The sequence below is a fragment of the Penaeus monodon genome, chromosome 8 (assembly GCF_015228065.2).
Source record: "Penaeus monodon isolate SGIC_2016 chromosome 8, NSTDA_Pmon_1, whole genome shotgun sequence".
NCBI lineage: Eukaryota > Metazoa > Arthropoda > Malacostraca > Decapoda > Penaeidae > Penaeus > Penaeus monodon.
The window spans coordinates 28,871,748-28,881,747 of record NC_051393.1 but is presented as its reverse complement, the minus strand read 5'-3'; positions in this window follow the sequence as shown (position 1 = coordinate 28,881,747).

Genomic DNA, 10,000 nt, shown 5'->3' with positions numbered 1-10,000 from the left:
AAAGGGGTTTAAAATGGTTTATTACTAGAACAAAATGCCTTACATTTCGACGGCCATGGTATTACAAGATAGTATGGTAGTGAAAGGGGAAGGAAGAGGGAGAGTAAATGGGGTAGGGTAGGGATTGATAGGAGAAGGAAGGGTTAAGGGCAAAGAGTGATTAGATCAAATAGAGGATATTTATGCGTCTGAGGAAGAATAGGTTGTCAATTGAAAAGGTGGGGGACTCCGTAAGGATGTCCGACAGGTTGGGGGTCGGGAAGGGAGGACAAGGAAAAGCGAGGGAACGGGCTTCAGTAAAGCAAGGGCTGGGCAGGTGGATGTGTGGGACTGAAAGAGGAACATTGCATGGAGAGCATAGAGGTGGGATGGAGCGTGACATGAGGAATGAATGCGTGGAGCGGGTGTTATCTATTCATATACGAGCAAGAGCAATTACCCAGCGTCTGTTTTGGTGGTATGGTGCCGACAAGGAGAACTGGAAGGTATAATGGTTTGTAGTTTATTGGTGGTCAGACTTGGCCAAAAAGATTGCCAATGGTTATAGAGGAAAGTTCTGAAGGGGTAGTAATGTCGCTGGAATGTCCAGTCAGTGGCTGGAATGTGTGAAAAATGGGGTTGGTGAGTTGTGGACAAGGCGGCGGATGGTGGAAGGCATCTATTTTTTTATTGCCGTATCCCAACATGGATGGGTATCCAGCAAAACTTACCGCTTTCTGACGTGTAGGCAGATAAAACAACTGGTCTTGTATTTTTCGGATTAGTGTTCATAGTGTGTATAGATTGTAAAGGTGATATAAAGCTGCGTGAGTCAGTGAAGATGGTGAAGGATGAGGAAGAGATGGAAGACATGAGTTGTAAAGCGAAGAGGACGAGGGGAAGTTGTATGTGTGAGAAGGAAAGACTAAGGCGAAACCAGTATCCGAGGTGGATTAGGAGCCGTCTGCATAGACATGGGTACTGAAGAAGATATGTGAAAGAAAATGTTTGTGGAGGACAGAAGGAGGGGTGTTTGATTTGGATGGATCAGGATAAATAGAAGAGTAATTACAGGAGGAAGGTATCAGAGAGGGAAGGATTGGGCAGAAAGAGGAAGGGATCGGAGATGAGGAATGGGTGAATGGGAAAGCAGAGCGTCCATGCGAACAGGGAAAATGATAAGTAAACGTGGAGAGGAGGAGAGGGTATGAAAAAGAGACAGGGACAATTAGTTTGGAGAGAGAAAATTGGTTAAAACGAGCATAGCCTCTTAGAGGCAAAAGGGCACAATAGGCCTGATTTTGTACATAGGCTCTCAACTGGAGATGATCGACAGGCGCCTAGGATTAAACGAAGACCGCAATGGTGGACTGTCAAGGTGTGTGAGAAGGGAGGCAGAATATATGACAGCCATAATCAAGGGTGGAGAGGATTAGGGTAATACGGAGATGGAGAAGAGTTTTGCGGTCTGAACCCCAGGATATATTTGAGAGTCTGTAAGAGTAGGAGGCGATGGCGGGCTTTTTCTATATCAGAAAGGATATGATCTCGTCAAGAGAGATTGGAGTCAAAAGTGAGACCAAGGAACTTACCTGAAGGGTGGAATTGGATGGGAGCATCAAACAGGAAGAGTGGAGGATGGGGGCCTATGCATGAACGAGAAAAAAGGATGGAAAAGGTTTTAAAGGCAGAAAATCGAAAGCTGTGGTTCGTAGCCCAAGAAGAGATTGATGTTATTGCAGATTGGAGAAGCTGATGGAAAACTGGCATGAAAGGACTGGAAGCAAAGATTGCTAAATCATCTACGTACAGTGATGAACTGCTTCTTGGTGGTAGAGCTGAAATTAATCCATTTACAGTAATGATAAATAATGTGGCGCTGAGCACATTACCTTGCGGGACAATTTCGATATGAGGGAAAAAAGATGCGATCAGAAAAAAGACTTTATGAAAACACCCACGTGAAGGTAGTTGTTGAAGGATTAGTATCATATGCCCTTTTCAGATCGAAGAATACAGCTAATACTGAATCACGACGTGCAAATGCTGATATGATTTGTGTTTCGATGCATGCAAGAGGATCAGCTGTGCTTGAGATAAGGTTGTGGTATTCGAAGTACCACATTAGCCGGATGTTAACCATCCTTTCCAGTGTCTTGCATAGGTAGCTTGTGAGCGTTATGGGACAGTAGTCTTGAGGAAGAGGATCAGGTTTGTTTGGTTTTAGGAAAGGTAGTATAAGTGCTTCACGCTAGTGGAGAGGAAAGTTTCCGGTTGTCCATGTTAATGAATACTGATAAAAGAAAGGACAAGGAAGTAGGTAGAAGGTGTCGTAACATAAGGTAATGTATACCATCTGGGTCTTTGTGAGCATTGCGGAATGACTATAATATATAATAGACTTCTGAAGAGAAAGGTGCATTATAAAATTCTGCAGAGGACAGGGAGGAGATTGGAGTGCACTCTTTGTCTGATTTTATGGAAGAGAAATGAGGAGAAAGCTGAGAGCCGCTACTGATCTGGCTAAAATAGGCACCCAGGCCAGTAGCTATTTAATGAGGGTCAGAGATGAGGATACTGTGGATATGGAGGACGGGGCAGGATGAGGAGGATATTTACCAAATAGTTTATGAATCCGCCGCCAGATTGCAGAGACTGCTGTAGATGGTGTTATGGAGGATACATATTTTTTCAGCTGTTGTGATGAGTTACAGATTGTACGGCAAAAATGAGCTGATGTCTTTTTAAATGATATGAGGGCTGTTAATTGACTGGAGTGCCGCTCTTGTAAATATGTCTGTTTCAAGCTGCACGCATCCACCGAAGCGCTTTAATTAATTCTAGGCTCCATCATGAAACACATCTGGATGTGTAAGGCCAGGAGGCTGGAGGGATGGTTGTATAGGTTGCATTTAGGATATTTAGGATATCTGAAGTGGAAGAGAAGGATGATGGAGGCAGTTCAAGAGTAGACAGAGAGGTAAAGGTATGCCAGTCAGCTATGTCAAAGCACCAACGAAGAGGGTTGAGAAGTGGGACAAAGGAAATTGGAGAAAGGAGAATAAGAAAATTATCATTATAATCAAGAAAGGTTGAAGTTTGGAAAGTAAGGTTTCACGGGCTATAAAGTCAATACGAAGGGAAGGGGAGACGTAAATTGAAACGATTGTTATCCACTGGTGAAGAAAAATGTGAAATGTTCTGCAAAGTACAGCGGTTTGTAAGGGAGGTATAACATATGTGTTTTGTGATGGACAAGAATGGAGGAGACGGAGAGTGAAGGAATGATATAAAGTAGTGATTGGGTATTGGTATTGAAGGATGTGTGAGGAAGGTTTCTTGGAGGCAGACAATGGCTAGGTCATAGGAAGATAGGAGGTGATGGAGGTCAGATCCGTAAGAATGGAAGCCTCGAAGGCATTATGCAGTAATCAATGGATAATACGGGTAGAAACGGGTGTTGTAGAAGTAGGAGCAGGAGAGCCAGGGGAATGAGGTAGGGATCAGGGGAAGGAGGTGTAGTGTCGGGATGTTCATCAGGAGACGAACGAGATGAAGGGTCCTGAGAGGGACACTGTGACATAAAGAATTCACGTGAGTATCCAGGAAGGAGTTGGAGGGATAATAAGGAAGAAAGCGGGGTTGGTGTGTGGGGAGGAGAGAAAAAGATGGGGTGTGTTGGGAGGGAGTGTGGGGTAGGGGTTTAGGGGAATATGAGGAGGAGGAGGATGAATGTCAGCAGTCACTTTGTATGAAGAGAAATTGGAGGATGGTTGAGAGGGAAGCATTTTCTTGGGTCATGATTAGGTTGTTTCGGATGTCCTCAAGACTTTCTGGAGGGGAGTTGGGTGGGGAGGGTTGGGAAATGAATGTTTTTTTTATGTAGGGGATGATGAGGAGATAGGCATTTGAGGGGTAGAAGATGTAGGTGTAGGATTTGATGTGGTAGGTGAAGATGGGGTGGAATAGGTAAGGTGAGGAGGAACAGACATGGGGGAGTTTTGGATATTGAAATCTCTGGATTTAGAATGGAAAAAAGGATTTGACTGGGAAATAGTGGTTGGAAAATGAGTAGTAGGGTGAAGAAGCACTGTGGAAAATGTAGAGACAGTTTGGGTAGAGGGGAGAGGAGTGGAGTGTCGGTTGGTAATGAAGTAGGGAGTGATAGAAAAACCTCGTTGATTTGCTTCCTGTCTGGCCTGTCGTAAAGGTAAGGCCAAGTTTGTATCTGAGAACTGTCACCTCAGCCTCAGGGTAGTTCCTATAAAATGTATTATGGGAGCCACCACAATTGGCACATGTATGTGATTGTGCAGGGTAATTTGAATGGCCATGACCAGGCTGGGCACATAGGGGGTAGCGAGCTGTGGAGCAACAGTGCTTTGCAGGGTGGCCAAAAAGTAAACATTTCTGATGGGCTATGTCATGAGGGGAGCCCGGCCTGTGTCGACTAAAGCCAACTCGCTACGTGTATCAGCTGGTGCTGACTCGGCTGAACCTAGTTCTTACCCGCCGTGGTGCCCAGCCACAGCAGTAACCTCCAGGCGACAATTGCAACTTCTCGCTAATGGGCGGGGCGCGAACCGCCGACCCCTCGGATGAGAAGCCGACGCGTTACCACTGTACTAGCCCGGAGGCTGACATTGACAGGCGGGGAGGAGTCTATATGGTCTGACAGGTCATGATTCTCAGTCGATATAGACCTTATGGGGAAGGTCACGTCTATGGAGGGTAATCTTGGTAATACCGATGTGAGATTTATAATGGCTCCTAGGATCATCATTAGTGAGGCAAGCAAGTAGGTTGTCTTCACAGTCTGACCAATTCTTGTTGTAGACAGGGCAACCAGTTGGGGAAATGGAAACAGTTCCAGTACAAGTACTAAGGGAGGAGTGGGGTTGTGTAGGCTTACCAGTGAGGTCAACCAGGGTAGATAGTGCATGGGTTTGGGAGTTGGATGTAACTGTGAAAAGGAGTGAAAGATCATGATGGCTGCAGAAGGAACCTTTGTTTTTGGAGGCATTGTTGGAAGAGTAGTGTATTGTCAGAGTAAGGGGCTGTAGGGGGAACCATCCCACTTGGGTAGGCTAAAAAGAGTACTGAAAAGGTTTGCAGATGTGAGCATTATAGAGGGGCGAGGGCGGGAGGAAGAGGGAATGGTGTGGAGTGAGGAAGTGCTGTGAGGGGAAGGGCAATAAGGTTGAAGAGTTGTAATAAGTATGTAGGAAATGGAGATGATAAGGCAGTAGTCAAGGCTATTGGGGTAAAGAAGGGGTGTCTTCTGGAGACTGAGTTATAATCTGAGTAGGTAATTCGGGATGGGTTAAGTTGATGGCAAGTGTCGATGAGGGGATGTAGTAGCAGTGGTTGTAGAAGTGATCAGAGGAGTGTCAGGGGTTGGTAAACCATAGGAGCTAGCTTTAGGGGGGCTAGTTGATAAAGGGGCAAGACTCAATGCCACTAATAAGGGCACAAACTCATTACTACAGGCCATGGTAAGTCTGAAATACAATCTCATATATGCTAATGTCTCAGTCTCCTTCTTCAGGCTGCTTCACTCAGCAGAGCTTGACATCATTAGCACCTTTGAAATTTTCACTAGTACCTGCAATAGTGTCATGAAGCTCAGCACATTTACGGCAAGTGAATTCATTTGAGTCTTTGTTACTACATCTTAATGAGGCATGTCCATATATTTGGTATCTGTTACAATGTATTGGTCTTACTTGGACACATTCATATCCAAAATCAACATACTAAAAAAAGATGGTTACTTTAACCCTTAGATCATGAATTTGCATCAGCTTAAGTAAATCCATAATCTGGGAGTTATTTTGTACTTTAACAAGGAGGCTCCCATCTTGCATTTTCCTGAAAAAGTCAAAATCACCACTCACTTGCCAAAAGCAATTGATTTTCATTCATGCATTTAACATTAGCGAACCTTTTTTTTATCTTTTTTTCCAAGTGCCCTGTCCCACAAGGACGTTGGCGATCATGAATTTCAATGATTTTATTGGCAATTTAGAGAGGTGGTTTGCCGTTGCCTTCCGCCCGGTGTTTTTATCGAGTCACCATATCTATTTACCCGGTTCTGGGACCGGCACTGACTTGGGCTGGCTTGCCCACCCAGCGGTTAGGCAGGCAAACGAGGGTGAATTTCCTTCCCCGGGGGAAAAAAAACGCGCCGGCGGTAAATCAAAACCCTCAAAACTCAGTTTCCCGTCGTAAAAGGGTTTTGAGTCCGTTGCCCCAACCACCGGCCACCCCCGGCCCCTAGCAAAACCTACTTTCGGGGGGGAGATTTAAAAAGGATTCCTGGGTTTTGTTTTTGGGTGGTGGTTCCACTTTTCCCCTCCCCCTTTTGAGGGTAAAAGGGGGTTTTAGCTGGGTTTGGCACCCTTTACTGGGGTTTTAAACCGGGGCCAAACCCTTTGGGAAAAAAAAGGTTTTTTAAGGGCCCCAAAAACTCAAAATTTTTGGTAAAAACCTAACAGCAAAAAGCTAAAAAGAGATATGCTTTAATGCAAGATAAAAAGCATTTGGAAGTTGCAGGAAAATCAAAAAAGGGTCCATAAACTTTTTTTATTTTAAAAAAACTCAAAAAACAAAAATCCCGGGAGTGAGGCTAGAGGCCCCAGACAACAACAGCAGTTTGTTGTTACATTATGGAATTGGTCTGGGGTTTACAGGATCTCAAAAATGAGTGATATATATAATGAGAACTATTTAAAAAAAAATGATTTTCCAAAAAATAAGGGAAAAAAGGGGAAACGGTGAGATAGGTATTAAATAATTGACCTGAGGTGCCCAAAGGCACTTGTGGAGCCATCTATGAAAGAGAGAGAGAGAGAAAGAGAAAAGAGAGAGAGGGGGGAAGAGAGGAGAGAAAAAGGAGAGAGATGGGAGAGAGAGGAGAGGGGAAAAGAGAGAGAGGGGGGGAGAAAAAAGAGAGGGGGAAAAAAGAGAGGGAGGGGGGGTTTAAGAAAGAAAGAGAGGGGGGGAGAAAAAAAGAAGGGGGGGGGGGAAAAAAAAGAGAGGGGAGAGAGAGGAGAGGGAGAGAGAGAGAGAGAGGAGGAGATGAGAGAGAGAGGGGGAAAGAGAGGAGGGAAAAGAGAGAGGAGAGGGGGGAGAGAGAGAGAGAGAGAGAAAGGAGTGAGTGAGGAGAGAAGAGAGGGGAGAAAAGAGAGAGAGAGAGAGAGAGAGAGGGGGGGGAGAAAAAAAGAGGAAAACGGGGGAAAAAAAAAGAGAGAGAGGGGAGGTGGGAAAAAAAGGGAGGGGGGGGGAGAAAAAGGAAAAGAGGGGGGGGAAGGGGAGAAAGAAGGAGAAGGAGAGGAGGGGAGGGGAAGGGGGGAGAGAGAAAAAGATAAAGGAGGGGAGAGGGGAGAGGGAGAGGGGAGGGGGGAGAAAAGAGAGAAGGGAGAGAGAAAAGAGGGGAGAGAAAAGAAAGAGAGAGAGGAAGAGAGAAGAGGGGAGAGGAGAGAGGAGAGAGAGAGAGAGAGAGAGGGGGGGGAAAGGGGAGAGAGAGGGGGAAGAGAGGAGAGAAAAGAGAGGAGGAGAGGGGAGAGGGGAGGGGGAGGAGAGAAAAGGGGGAAGAGAGAGAGGGAGAAGGGGGGAGGGGAAAAAAAGAGAGAGAGAGAGAGGGGAGAGAGGGAGGGGGGGGGGAGGGGAGAGAGAGAGAGAGAGAAAAAGGGGAGAGAGAGAGAGGGAGAGGAGAGGGAGGGGAGAGGGAAAAAGAGAGAGAGAGAGAAAAGGGGAGGGGAGGGGGGGGGGGGGAGAAGAAAAGAGGAGGGGAGAGAGGAGAGGGGAGAGAGAGAGGGAGAGGAAAAAGGGGACGAGAAAAGGGGAGAGGGGAGAGAGAGGGGAGAGAAAAGAGGGAAAAGGAAGGAGAGAGGGGGGGGAAGGGAGAGAGGGAGGGGGGGAGAGGGGGAAAGGGAAAGGGGAGAGAGAGAGGGGGGGGGGAAAGAGAGAGGGGGGAGGTAAAAAGGAAAGAGGGGGGGGGAAGAAAGAAAAAGAGGGGGGGGGGGAAAAGAAAGAGAGAGAGGGAAAAAGGGATAGGGAAAGAGAGAGAGAGGAGAGGAGGGGAAAAGAGGAGGGGGAGAGAGAGGGGAAAAGGAAGAGGGGAGAGAGAGAGAGAAGAGAGGAGGGGGAAATTTGAGGGGAGAGAGAGAGAGGAGGGGAGAGGGGGAGAAGAGAGAGAGAGGGGAGAGGAGGGGGGAGGGAAAGAGAGAGAGGGGCGAGGGGGAGGGGGGGGGGAGAAAGGGGGAAAAGGGGGAAAGGGGAGAGAGGGGAGGTAGAAAAAAAGAGAGGGGGGGGGGAAAGAAAGAGAGGGAGGGGAAAAATAGAGAGAGAGAGAAAAGGAGAAAGAGGGAAGAGGGAGAGGAGAGAAAGAAAGAGAGGAAGAAGAGAGGAGAGAGAGAGAGGGGAAGAGGGAGAGAGAGAGAGAGAGGAGAGAGAAAAGGGGGAAAAGAGGAGAGAGGGGAAAAAGGGGGGAGAGAGAGAGGGGGGGGGGGGAAAGAGAGGGGACGGGGGAAAAAGAGGGGGAGAGGGGGGGAAGAAAGAAAGGGGGGGGGGGGAAAAAGAAAGAGGGGGGGGGGAAAGAAAAAAGAGAGGGGGGGGGGAAGAAAGAAAGAGAGAGAGAGAAAAGAGAGGAGGAAAAGAGAGAGAGAGAGGGGGGGAGGGAGAGGGAGAGAGAGAAAAGAGAGAGGGGGAGAGAGACAGGGGGGGGAGGGGGGGGGGGGAAAATGGGGAGAGAGGGGGGAGGGGGGGGGGGGGGGAGAATGAGGGGGGGGGGAAGAGCGAGGGAGGGGGAGAGGGGAGAGAGAGGGGGGAAGAGAAGGGGGAAGGGAAAAGGGAGAGGGAGAGAGAGAGGGGAGAGAGAGAAAAGAGAGAGGAGAGAGAAAGGGAAAAGGGGGAGAGGAGGAGAGAGAGAGAGGAGAGAGAGGGAAAAGAGAAGAAAAGAGAGAGGGGGGGGGGGGGGGGGAGAAAGAGAGGGACGGGGGAAAGGAAGAGAGAGGGGGGAGGTAAAGGGAAAGAAAGAGAGGGGGGGAAAGAAAGAAAAGGGGGGGGGAGAAAGGGGAGAGAAGAGAGGGGGAGGGGGAGAAAAGGGGAGAGAGGGGAGAGAAAAGGGAGAGAGAGGAGAGGGGAGAAAGGGAGAGAGGAGAGGGAAGAGCGAGAGAGAGAGAGAGAGAAGAGAGGGGAAAAGAGAGAAAAAGAAAAGGAGGGGGGGGGGAGGGGAGAGGAGGAGAGAGACGGGGAGAGGGGAGAGAAGAGAGAAGAGGAGGGGGGGGAGGGGGGGGAGAGGGGGAGAGGGGGGGAGAAGAAGGGGGGGAGGGAGAAAGAGAGAGAGGGGAGACGAGAGGGGAGAGAAAAGGGAGAAGAGATAAAAGGGGGGAGAGAGGGGAGAGAGAGAGGGGAGAGAGAGAGAGGAGAAAAAAAGAGAAAAAAGAGAGGGGGGGAGAAAAAAAGGGGGGGGGAAAAGAAAGAAAGAGGGGGGGGAAAAGAGAGAGGAAAGAGAGAGAGAGAAAAGGAGAGAGGGGGGGGAAAGGGAAGGAGGGGGGGAAAGGGAGGGAGAGGGGGGGGAGAGAGGGGGAGAGGGGGGGAGGGGGGTAAAAGGTTTGAGGGAGAGAGGAGACGAGAGAGAGAGGGGGAGAGAGAGAAAGGAAAGAGAGAGAGAGAAAGGGGAGGGGAAAAGGGGAGAGAAAACCAAGAGAGAGAGAGAGAGGGTGAGAGAGGGGAGGGGAGAGAAGAAAAGGAGGGGGAGAGAGGGGAGAGAGAGAGGGGAGAGAGAGAAAAGGGAGAGAGAGAGTGGAGAGAGAAGAGGGGGGGGGAGAAAAAAAAGAGAGGGGAGGTAGAAAGAAAGAGAGAGGGGAGAAAGAAAGAGGGGGGGAGGGAGAAATAAAAAAGAGAAAGAGGGGGAAAAGAGAGAGGGGAAAGAGGAGCGGGGGGAGGGGAGAGGAGAGCGAGAGAGAGAGAGAGAGAGAGAGAGGGAGAGGGGGGGAAAGAGAGAGAAAAGAGAGAG